This window comes from Pollicipes pollicipes, unplaced genomic scaffold, assembly GCF_011947565.3.
Source record: "Pollicipes pollicipes isolate AB1234 unplaced genomic scaffold, Ppol_2.1 Scaffold_7262;HRSCAF=8765_pilon_pilon_pilon, whole genome shotgun sequence".
Lineage (NCBI taxonomy): Eukaryota > Metazoa > Arthropoda > Thecostraca > Pollicipedomorpha > Pollicipedidae > Pollicipes > Pollicipes pollicipes.
In genome coordinates, this window is record NW_023597055.1 from 25,151,423 (window position 1) to 25,161,545 (window position 10,123).

The following is a 10,123-nucleotide window of genomic DNA, read 5'->3' on the forward strand; positions in this document are numbered from 1 at the left end:
GTTCCTATTTGTTTCGGAAAATCCACGAGGAGCATTGCAACTGCTATTCAAAGAGACTCAATTTAGAGACTGAATCCAAGCAGTGACACGCACAACACCAATTGTGGGCTTTTCACATCAGTCTCATTAAAGCAAAAGTGCTTGGATCCAATACCGCAGTGTGCCTCGTATTTCAAACAGACACACGTGATTCAACCTTTGTGAACATTGCACACCCGTCAGACAGGTAGGCGTGCAAGCCCTTGCAACGCATTTAAAGGAAGTGCTTCATATTTGAATGAGGTGCTTAAATGAAATAGCCATTTTGAAGATAATTCGGTGCAGTTCACAGCCCTGCCCTTCTTTGGACCTAAGCCTCTCTATTTTCTGAGTTCCACGCCCGCAAATATGTGCAATCTATTTGAGCAGACTATTTCAGGGTCACCCAGGCATCCATGATGCTATAATAATGACACCGAAAACCCCGCCATTTCACTGGCCATGCGGCGATTAAGGCCAAGACGAACAAAATGTCGGGTCGTTTATATCTGGCACTTGTGAACGATTTATTAACATAATGGCTGTCTATAACCTCCCAGTCAATGTTGTGCAAGCCACGATGGCACAATCAAACAGTGGGGTATTGAGGAGCATATTACATAAATCGAGAAATTTTGTTGTTTAGAGCAGCTTTCCCCCTGAACAGTATATCAGCAGTTATAAGTGATCTGATTTCATTACATCTGGCGCTGGCTTCATTATCTTTAAATGCGGAACATTCACTTTAAGACCAATGTGCACGACACATGCATGCACAAATTAAGCAGACCATGCACATGTGATCTGATTGCTGTGCATGAGTCGCTTAATGACACAACAAATATGGTACGGAAAAACCAATTACATGTGGCCACATCAGCATCAATCTCGCACATATTAGCGTCAACACGTGCGTCACATGCAAGGCATGGTCTGGCTACCGAAAACATATCACAGTGCAGCTGGCCCGCACCAGCCAATGCCCCTCGCCCTCTCGCTGACGAGAACTGACCTACTACCGTGCCATGTCGCCTTTTCGACGGTCTCCGCTCTGAAGGCCACAATGGATCAGCCGCGGTGCTGACGGGCGATACGTTCGCCAGATTGTGCGGGAGGTTTGGATGCAGCCACTCTGAACCGCACAAAGACCTCTGCCGTGCCGATCCCGAATAATGACCATCACATAACAAAGCCACCGACCACCCCACAGCAGGTCCGGAGACAAAATACTGCATTCGCGCCGTATCTCCTCACACGCAAACATTACCGGTCAAGAGTTCTAGCGACAGCTCACATTTTATCTCTACACGCGTTAACCAGATGCGGGTACCCGCTTTCATATATATTTCATTGTGCAGTCAATATCTCACGCGAATAGGTGCCGTTCGCGGTTTATTCACCGATAGGAAGTCCGAACCTGGAACTTGCCGAAATGGCCACACTGATAGCAAAAAATTTAAAAAATCAGCACCGGGCTTCCAAGGGCTTAGGAGCACGTTTTATCAACTTTTTCAGCTACCTGAGCGTTTCCTATTCCATCATCCACAACGGCGGGGGGGGGGGAGGGGGGTACATAGAGTTCTTATACTGAGAAGGCCGGCCGGGCGACCCCCAACAAACCAGAAGACGCTGACTGAACGGCGACATCACGCCATCAGCACAATACATCCATAACAAATACCTCAAGCCATATGAGCTTCCAGGCCACGTGCGCTCCTGGCCATTTACGCTGACCTGTTACCCGCCCGAGTCTGACAGGATCAGACAAGCCTCCATGCCAGCCACGATCCAAATATCCGTCACACCCAGCCTCGCAGCGCGCTGGCAATAACCGGTTTGCAGCGGTACAGTCCGACCCAGCGTTCTGCAGTCCTGCTGGAAGTCCACTATGCCGTGTGCGTCCCGCCCGCACACAGGGCACCAGCCGGACGGCCGAGTCACCCCCGGAAGTGACCCTCGGCGACCGCCCACGTCACAGCACGTCACCTGTGACGTCAGGTCGCGTGCTGTGACGTCAGAGACGCGCACTTGCTGGCGTCAGTGTTCTAGCGCAGATCCGAGCCGGATACGACATAGGAATACAAAGTCACCGCGGGAAGTAGCTGGACGGGCCGTCGTCTAACACCGACATCGGGTGCCTGAGATGCCGCGCTGAGCCTGCGATACTCAGTGCATAGGCAACGCATCACATTGAGCCATGGGCAGAACATCACTCACCCTCCTGGTGCTCGTGTTTGAGTTCCCGCTACTGAGCGCCATGTTTGGGCGCGACGCACAGCTGGCGCTGCCCGGGGTCAGGGGTGGGCGCCCGGCGGCGCTGAAGGTCAGGGAGGTCGGCGGGTCTGCCGGCTGATGGACGCGCTTCGGCCGCCGCCTCATCTCTCTGGGCGACAGCGCGATCCGTCAGTGTCCGCCGCAGCACGTCTCCTCATCCGGATGTGGGTGACGAGACGCGCTGCTGACGCCGGATGGCCGGGGCCAGCGCCCAAAACACGATCACGGTCGGGAACGAGCGGCGTCCTCCGCGCCGCGGTCCATCGGCGTCGCGCCACAACGCAGTTTGATGCTCAGTTCATCGGCACATGCGCACAGGGCACGTATTTCTAGAGGCGCAGCTGTGGGTGTTCTCACACCCTGGCCGTCCATCATTCCATGTATCCCCTCGGAACCCTGGCATAGCTCATGGTGAAAACACCCGCGTTGTGAATGCAGCCCATCCTCGCCGCACCTCCATCCACAGCAGGCATCTTACCATGCAAAGGCACAGCTACACTAACCTTTATGACTTTCAACTAGAGGAGAGGTTCTCAAGCCTTTGCGAACTGTAGCATTACGCTGATGGCGTTGAACAAAACGCAATATACTAGGAAACCATGCTGCGGTCTTCGCGACCCTTCCCCCATGAGACAGCTGCGCCGGTGAAATCGCGGAATCTGGCCATCGCCCGCTCCGGCCCACGCTCCCGGGGCCTTCAGGCACTCTCCCAGTAGCGCACCCGCCAGGTCACGTGGCCTGTGTCACGTGACCGCGCTGGCCACGGCGCCAGAGCCGAGACAGATGCGATTAGCTTAATGCGGATTTGATTGGTGGGCGCGTGCGCGCGACACCCGTGAGAGGGTGGAGAGAGATTGGAGCGGCGAGAGAGCAGCCAGAGACTGCGAGCTGCGGGCGCTGCAGGGACGAAAGGCAATGCCGGCGTGGAAATATGAGCTCTGCATTAAATAACCAGTCGGTGGGCCCGTTCTCAGGATTTGAGCCCGCACCAAAATGGTCCCAGCGTTACTTCGAGCAGAGGAGAAAAAGGTGATTGAAAAAGCGGCTTTCAATGAGCCACACGCGAGGAAATGATATAAGGCCCTTTTCCTCGCACTTTTTGTCACATGACGATACACTTACAGCATAGATTTAACTTATCATCATCCGAGCGCCACTATAACGCATTTGCCGCCCCCAGACCCAATGTTAACGTCAAAACCAGGCAGACCTGTGCACACAAATGCAAAAGTGTCTTCAAAATAAAGATATTTCGATAATGGCACGAATTATATGTATGAGCAGCGCAAGAATGTCGCCTTTCCGTACACAAACACAATTTTTGACAAAAGGGGTGATGTTTTGACTTCTTTCACAATACATCGTCACACACTCGTCCTTTTTCTTTTTTGAAGGAACGCAACATTCACCCTGACTTAAAAAGTAAATGAATGCTTACGTTAAACACCAACCCAACCACATAAGTTCTTGCGAAGGCCTTGTGCAGAAATATGTACCATCCGTCGGCTCCTACGCCGGCGCCGTTTATGGCGCGGCAAAACACGCGCCGGTACTGCAAGCATCACCCACGCATTGCTCACCGCCGCACGAGCGGGCCACACGCCTGCCCCTCCCCACTGTTATCCTCTTTTGGCCCCTTCCCGGCGCCAGGCACCCTCGTCCGTCCCCCGACGTGTGAACAGTGGGCCAGCACAAGCGCAGCTGCCCCTTCCCCGGGGGCGAGACCCCGATTCTTTTCAGTAACGGCTGACACCGACGCGCTGGCTGCGATGCGTTCGTCACCCTCGACACCGACAAAAACATCGACAAGAACCGCGGCGACGGCATATAGCGCGAGCTTAAGCGTAAATCGCCAGGGGATGCTCACATTTTGTGGAAGCTTCGCAATTTGAGAACGCCGCACAACTTGGCCAGGAGGCACGCACCAGCTTCCACATAGGCGCCTCGCTACTTCCCGCTTTGAGAGGCTGCAGCCAAACTAAGCCGATGACACCTTAAAATACCCTGGCACTGATATCGTGAACGACATCTTCGCCAAGCCAGAGATCATAACTAAAATTCGTCGACGCACTCCTCATCACACTGCACAGTATTGCCTCAAATTTCCAAATCTTGCAATATTACGAACTCAAAGGGCTGGAACATTTCAATCGCTGGTTGCCAACGCCCCCGTTCTGCTGACACGTCAAGCCCCGGATCGGCCGACCCCAGCCTGTGTCGACCCCCGGCAGCCGTCATGTGACCACTCTGACCGTTCAGCGCAGGTGGGAGCGGAGTGGGAGGGAGGGTCGACGTCCGGGTCCATCTAAAATCAACAGACCCGGCGAAAAAGGCCAGACGCAGATCAACAGCGCCGGCGAAAAACGCCAGACGCAACGCCTTTTTGTCCATCGCGTCGCTACTGTCTCGGGCGCCGGACGCGCCTCTGCGCTGCGGCAGGTGTGGGCCGCCACAGGCTGGGAGACAAATGGGTGGCGCGGCCGTCCGTTTTCCTGATGCGTGCGCTCACCGCGGGCACGTAGGAAAATACTCGGGCGTGGCCCGTCGGAGGCATACGTGTGTTTTCCGGGCCGGGCTCGGCTTACGAGACGCACCATCAATTACGGTTTTTCAGAGCGACTCGCCGATGGTTCCAAAATGTTTACGGGCCTCTCGTTAGACCCCGGCCATAAAACATGACGACTTTCGACACTCAAACCTTTCACGACATCGTTTCCAAAGAAACGTTTGTTTGTCTCATGCCTAGCGGTGATTTAGTTGTCGTCCGACCTCGTTCGGCATCGAAGTCGCGTGGATTGCAACGGCTATTCCACGTTCACGGCGAAACTTACGACAAGTTTCGTGTTTTTACCAGCATCGCTGGGTAACATCCACCACATGCCGACCTAAACTTGGGCACTAAAAACAGAAAATCGAACACAGGCTGGGCAGCGGCCGCCTCCTCACGTTACAGGGAAAGCTATATTACTTCTGTTTAACGACCAAAGCAAAGCAGACTTGTCGGCCTTGGGGTCATACCGTTTCCGGAACGAAAAGATCAACAAAAAAAAACAAAAAAAAAAACCATACAGATCCACCCCCTGTATTTGCCGCTACTCCGATCGGAATATTCGAATATCAGTAACAACCACAATCTCTTCGGGAACTTCCTCGCGCCTGGTCGATCTGGTCGATCTGGTCGATCTGGTCGATTTGGTTGATCGAGTACGAGACACCTCCGCTCAGAAGGCCTCGCGCCTGGTCGATCTGGTCGATCTAGTACGAGACACCTCCGCTCAGAAGGCCTCGCGCCTGGTCGATCTGGTCGATCGAGTACGAGACACCTCCGCTCAGAAGGCGCAGAAGTGCGCGGCCACCGCAACCTTCCGAAAAAGCAGTACATTTCCCACGCGACGCTTCCTTTCGGAAGATTCCACTCCCACCAACGCGGAAAGCTTACCTCCGCTCAGAGGATTCCGCTATCCACCCACGCAGCGAAAATACCTCCGCTCAGGAGATTTCGCTCCCCAACGGCGCAGCAGAGACGCATTCGCTCGGAAGATTCCGCCCACCACCGGTGTGGCGGCGACAAAGTAGCCGCCCGAGAGCGGGTGTCAGCCGCCACGAGGTGTCACCCACCTGGTCTGGGCAGCTCCATCTCGGCCAGGGCGGCGCTCGGCCGCGTTACAGCGTCATCTGGCGGCGACGGCTCACCACGCTGGCGTCGGGATGTCAGCCGTGCGATGCGAGCTTTACGCTCGCCAGACACCGTAATTAGCGCGCCGCCGGGCCGCCAGCACGTGAGCGACGAGCGCGCTAAACGCACGACCTGAGCGCTAACGCACGGGCGCTGAACGCACGGCCTGAGCGCTAACGCACGGGCGCTGAACGCACGGCCTGAGCGCTAACGCACGGGCGCTGAACGCACGGCCTGAGCGTTATCGCACACCTAGAGCGTTAAACGCACATCCTGAGCGCGCAGTATCGGCGGGCCCGGAGGCGAAGCTGGCCTCACAGCTGTCCGTGTTAGCGGTCAGTTCAGCTGCCAGTCGCACTGGGCCTGGCCGACAGCAATCCTTGAGGCGATCCCGCCGGACCGCAAGCCCCGCTCCCGCACGCGAACGCCTCGCACGAACGCTCCGATCAGCCTAGCGGGGGCTCACGCTCACGGGGCTCACGCGGAACGTACGGATAACCACCGCGCTTGCAGACCGCTGCGCACGGCGCGGGGTCACATCTGCGGGTGCCGGTGTCACGCGACTGCGATCAATAGCCCACTGCGGCCGGTCAACGCCGTAACCAGGCCGATCTCACCACTCCGCCTGATGAGACTCGCCAGACCACGCGCGAGCCCGGCCACCACTCCGCCGCACTGCCGCACTCTCGGCGAGCGTCACCCCCGCAGTCGCCGCCATCCGACCACCGGTCAGACCCCGTCCGGCCACAGAACGGGTCCGATTTGTCGCCGCCGCCGAGTCCACCTTGTGACGTCACCAGATAGCGGGCCGTTCAAACGTGTCGAGTGGCAGCGCCACCTGGCGCGCTCGACTGCACCCGCCAGCACCCAGCGGTCACACCCGCGGCGCGCGCTCGCAGGCGCACCCGCCGGCCAGCCGCGCGTTACTACGGGCACCCGCCGGCCGTGGCGCGACCGGCCGCGCACAGGTGCGCGCCGCGCGCAAGAAGGGCACGCGCTGCCGGCGCGCGGGCCCCGCACGGCTCCGTGTTGCGCGCCACCCGCCGGCGCAGCAGACAAAAATGGGGATCAGCAGAGGGGTGACTCATCGGATTTAGCACCGCCAGAGGGAGGGCACAGCGAGACCGCAGCCGGTAATGGTCATTGGTCACCGGTTCCAACAGTCACTGGGGAGGGGGCGGGGTGGGAAACAGCCGACCCTGAAGGTGGTGGGGGGGGGGGAGGGGGGCTGGCCATGTGGGGTTTGTGATGGCAGCCGCCCTGTCGGCGGTTGGGCACATCATGTGAACTCGCAGCGGCGGTTGTTCCGCTGTCCCGGCGACGGATGCGGCGCCAGGAAGGCAGCAGCGGCAGTTGGCTGGAGCTCGGAGCTGGAAATCGACCGCAGCTACCGGGCGCGTGCTGCGGACTCTGTCGCGTGACGTATCGTTCCAATGCTTCACGATAAGCCAGGCCCGAACGCTGCCAACCACGCTCGACTTACTGCAAACTGACTCCAAGTCGGCCCCGACCGTAGCTAATGTAGCGACAGAGGGAGGGTGGCGGTGGCGGGAGGTGCTCGCAGACCGAAGACGCGACGAAGACGAAGACGCGCTTGGTCGCGGACGTTCGTAAAAAATGACCATCACGCGCGAGATACGTTTGGCTGCCGCGGTGCACATCTTCAGGTAACCGATCCTGGTCTGCTGACGCGTTATTAGCCTGCGCAGCAATGCAAGAATTATAAAAACTGCAACAGAGCGAGTGAGCACAGCACGGTTTGAAGACATGCACGGATTGGCAACGCATCGGAATGGGCGTTCTGCTCTGCCTGCCCGATTGCCAAACCCAGGAGGAGTGGCAGATCCCACTTGGGTGACGTTAGGAACCGAAATAACAGAAGTTGCGCGCGCTGAAGACTGATGACATATCACCAATTTTGTTGCAATTAAATTTTCCTTTGCTCTAAAATTCGCACCGTGTTTCACTCATACCCCGCCTCATTGTCACCACCACAGGACTCGTTCACCGCCACAGGACTCGTTCACCACCACAGGACTCGTTCACCACCACAGGACGTGTTCACCACCACAGGACTCGTTCACCACCGCAGGACTCGTTCACGCTTTCTGAACCGCCCCACGCGTGCACCACTCCAAACCCCATGCGGCGGCGAACCCCGCGCACTTTTCGACAGCGTCTCGCCAACCGCAACAGCGCACATCTCACGCTCCCTCCTATAATCCCCCCCCCCCACACATACACACCTAAAGGCGGTGATCGTCTCGGACGCCTCGCCCCGCGAACACGCCTTTGGTTGTGATACGCCGCTGTAGCACTCTCTCATCAAATCACATCAGCATCAGCGGGCCGTGACCTATTGCTCCGCCACAGTCGCTGAATGGGCTCCCGCCCGGTAATACTGCCGTTCACCGTGCTCTATGGGACTCCCGGGCCCAGTGGGGCCTCCGTTAGGGGCGATTATTGCCGCCGGAACATCACTGCGCCGGGAGATATGTACAGGAGATATGAACTCAGAGGTTTGCTAGGCCGCGCTCGAGCGCCGATCTGGCTTTGCTTGAGGGGTCTGTCTTTGTATCACAATATCCTTGTTAGCGTAAGTACTTAGGGAAGTTACAGCGTGCCCTCCCGCTGTACTTGAAATCCTCCTCCAGCCATAAGCTTTCATCTGCCGCTGTAATAAGTCCGCAAAGTTTTAAATCAGCTTGAGATCCACTCGGCCTTGCAAAGCCGTACCTAGCACCCGACCCTACAGGGCAAAGCTCCGGCGCCGCACGCCAATTCTCCGAAACCACAGCCTAGCGTGAAGGTCCCGCTCTTCTTCCTGTCGTGGGGGCCTAGCCGCTGGGGCTCCGGCTCTGTGAGCAGAGGCTTCCCGCTCTTCTTCCCGTTGTGGGGGCATAGCTGCTGGGGCTCCGGCTCTGTGACCAGGGGCACCTCGCTCTTGTTCCCGTCGTGGGGGCTTGGCCGCTGGGGCCCCGACCCTGCGGCCAGGGGCTCCCCGCCCTTATTACCGTCGTGGGGGCTTGGGCTCCCTGCTCTTGCTCCCGTCATGGGGGCCTGGTCGCTGGGGCCCCTGCCCTGCAGTCAGGGGCTCTGCGCTCTTGTTACCGTCATGAGGGCCTGACCACTGGGGCCCCGGCTGCTGCCTCAGCCCTGCGTCCGTCACCGCCGTGTCCGGTCCGTCAGCGGACGCGCAGCTCAGCGGCCGACTGGTGGCGAGTCACCCAGAGGATCCCCTCCCCCTCGGCCGGAGAGCCTCCGGAGCAGCTCAGCGCCGGCCGGCGGCAAGTCACCCAGAGGATCCCCTCCCCCTCGGCCGGAGAGCCTCTGGAGCAGCTCAGCGGCCGGCCGGCGGCGAGTCACCCAGAGGATCCCCTCCCCCTCGGAGAGAGCCTCCGGCGCCTCCGGCGCGCCTGCACGCACGGCCCGCCGCCCGCCGCCCTCCGCCGCCGGCATACGAACGCGGCGGCTCCGCTGTGTGGACGATGCTAACGAGCGCTAGTGTAGCCCGCTGTCCGGAGACGCAAGGTCCGCAGCGGAAACGTCGGAGGGGGGGGGGGGGGAGGGGAGGGGAACAGTCCGGCTGGGCAGTTGGGGACAGCTATGGCGCATGGCAGAGTGCACGGTTTTGGCACGCTGATATTTACCGGATGGATGCACGGCTATGAACTTTTTCAAATCAGCACGGCATCGAATCGTTGCTGATGCTGACCTCTACAGGTAGGTCAGCAGGCACGAACAACTCTCCCAGACGACGTCCCTCACACACGTCTTCCCTTGACACTCACTGCCTTCCCCAGCTCCGCCTGCCAAAATCAGTCTAGCCAGGCCATCGGCCATAAGATACATGACCAGATCTCATCAGGAGGGCCATGCCATGAGGTGTAAAATGAACCTGATCTGATCTGATGGTCTGACTCCTGGGGCCATTTCGAGGTCAAGTGTGCGACAAGAGAACAAAAAAGAGATCGTCTAAAAAAACACCGCACGTCTCAAGCAATCACGTACTGAAACGAAACTTCGTATGCCATTGTTGTCCCAAGTAACATTTTTCCTCTCTATAGTGCAGCCCCCCCCCCCCCTCCTGCTCTGTCCTTCGCCTCGTCGGGTCAGCGTTCCGCCACGCCCTCCACCCCTCCCCCTCCAGGGGAA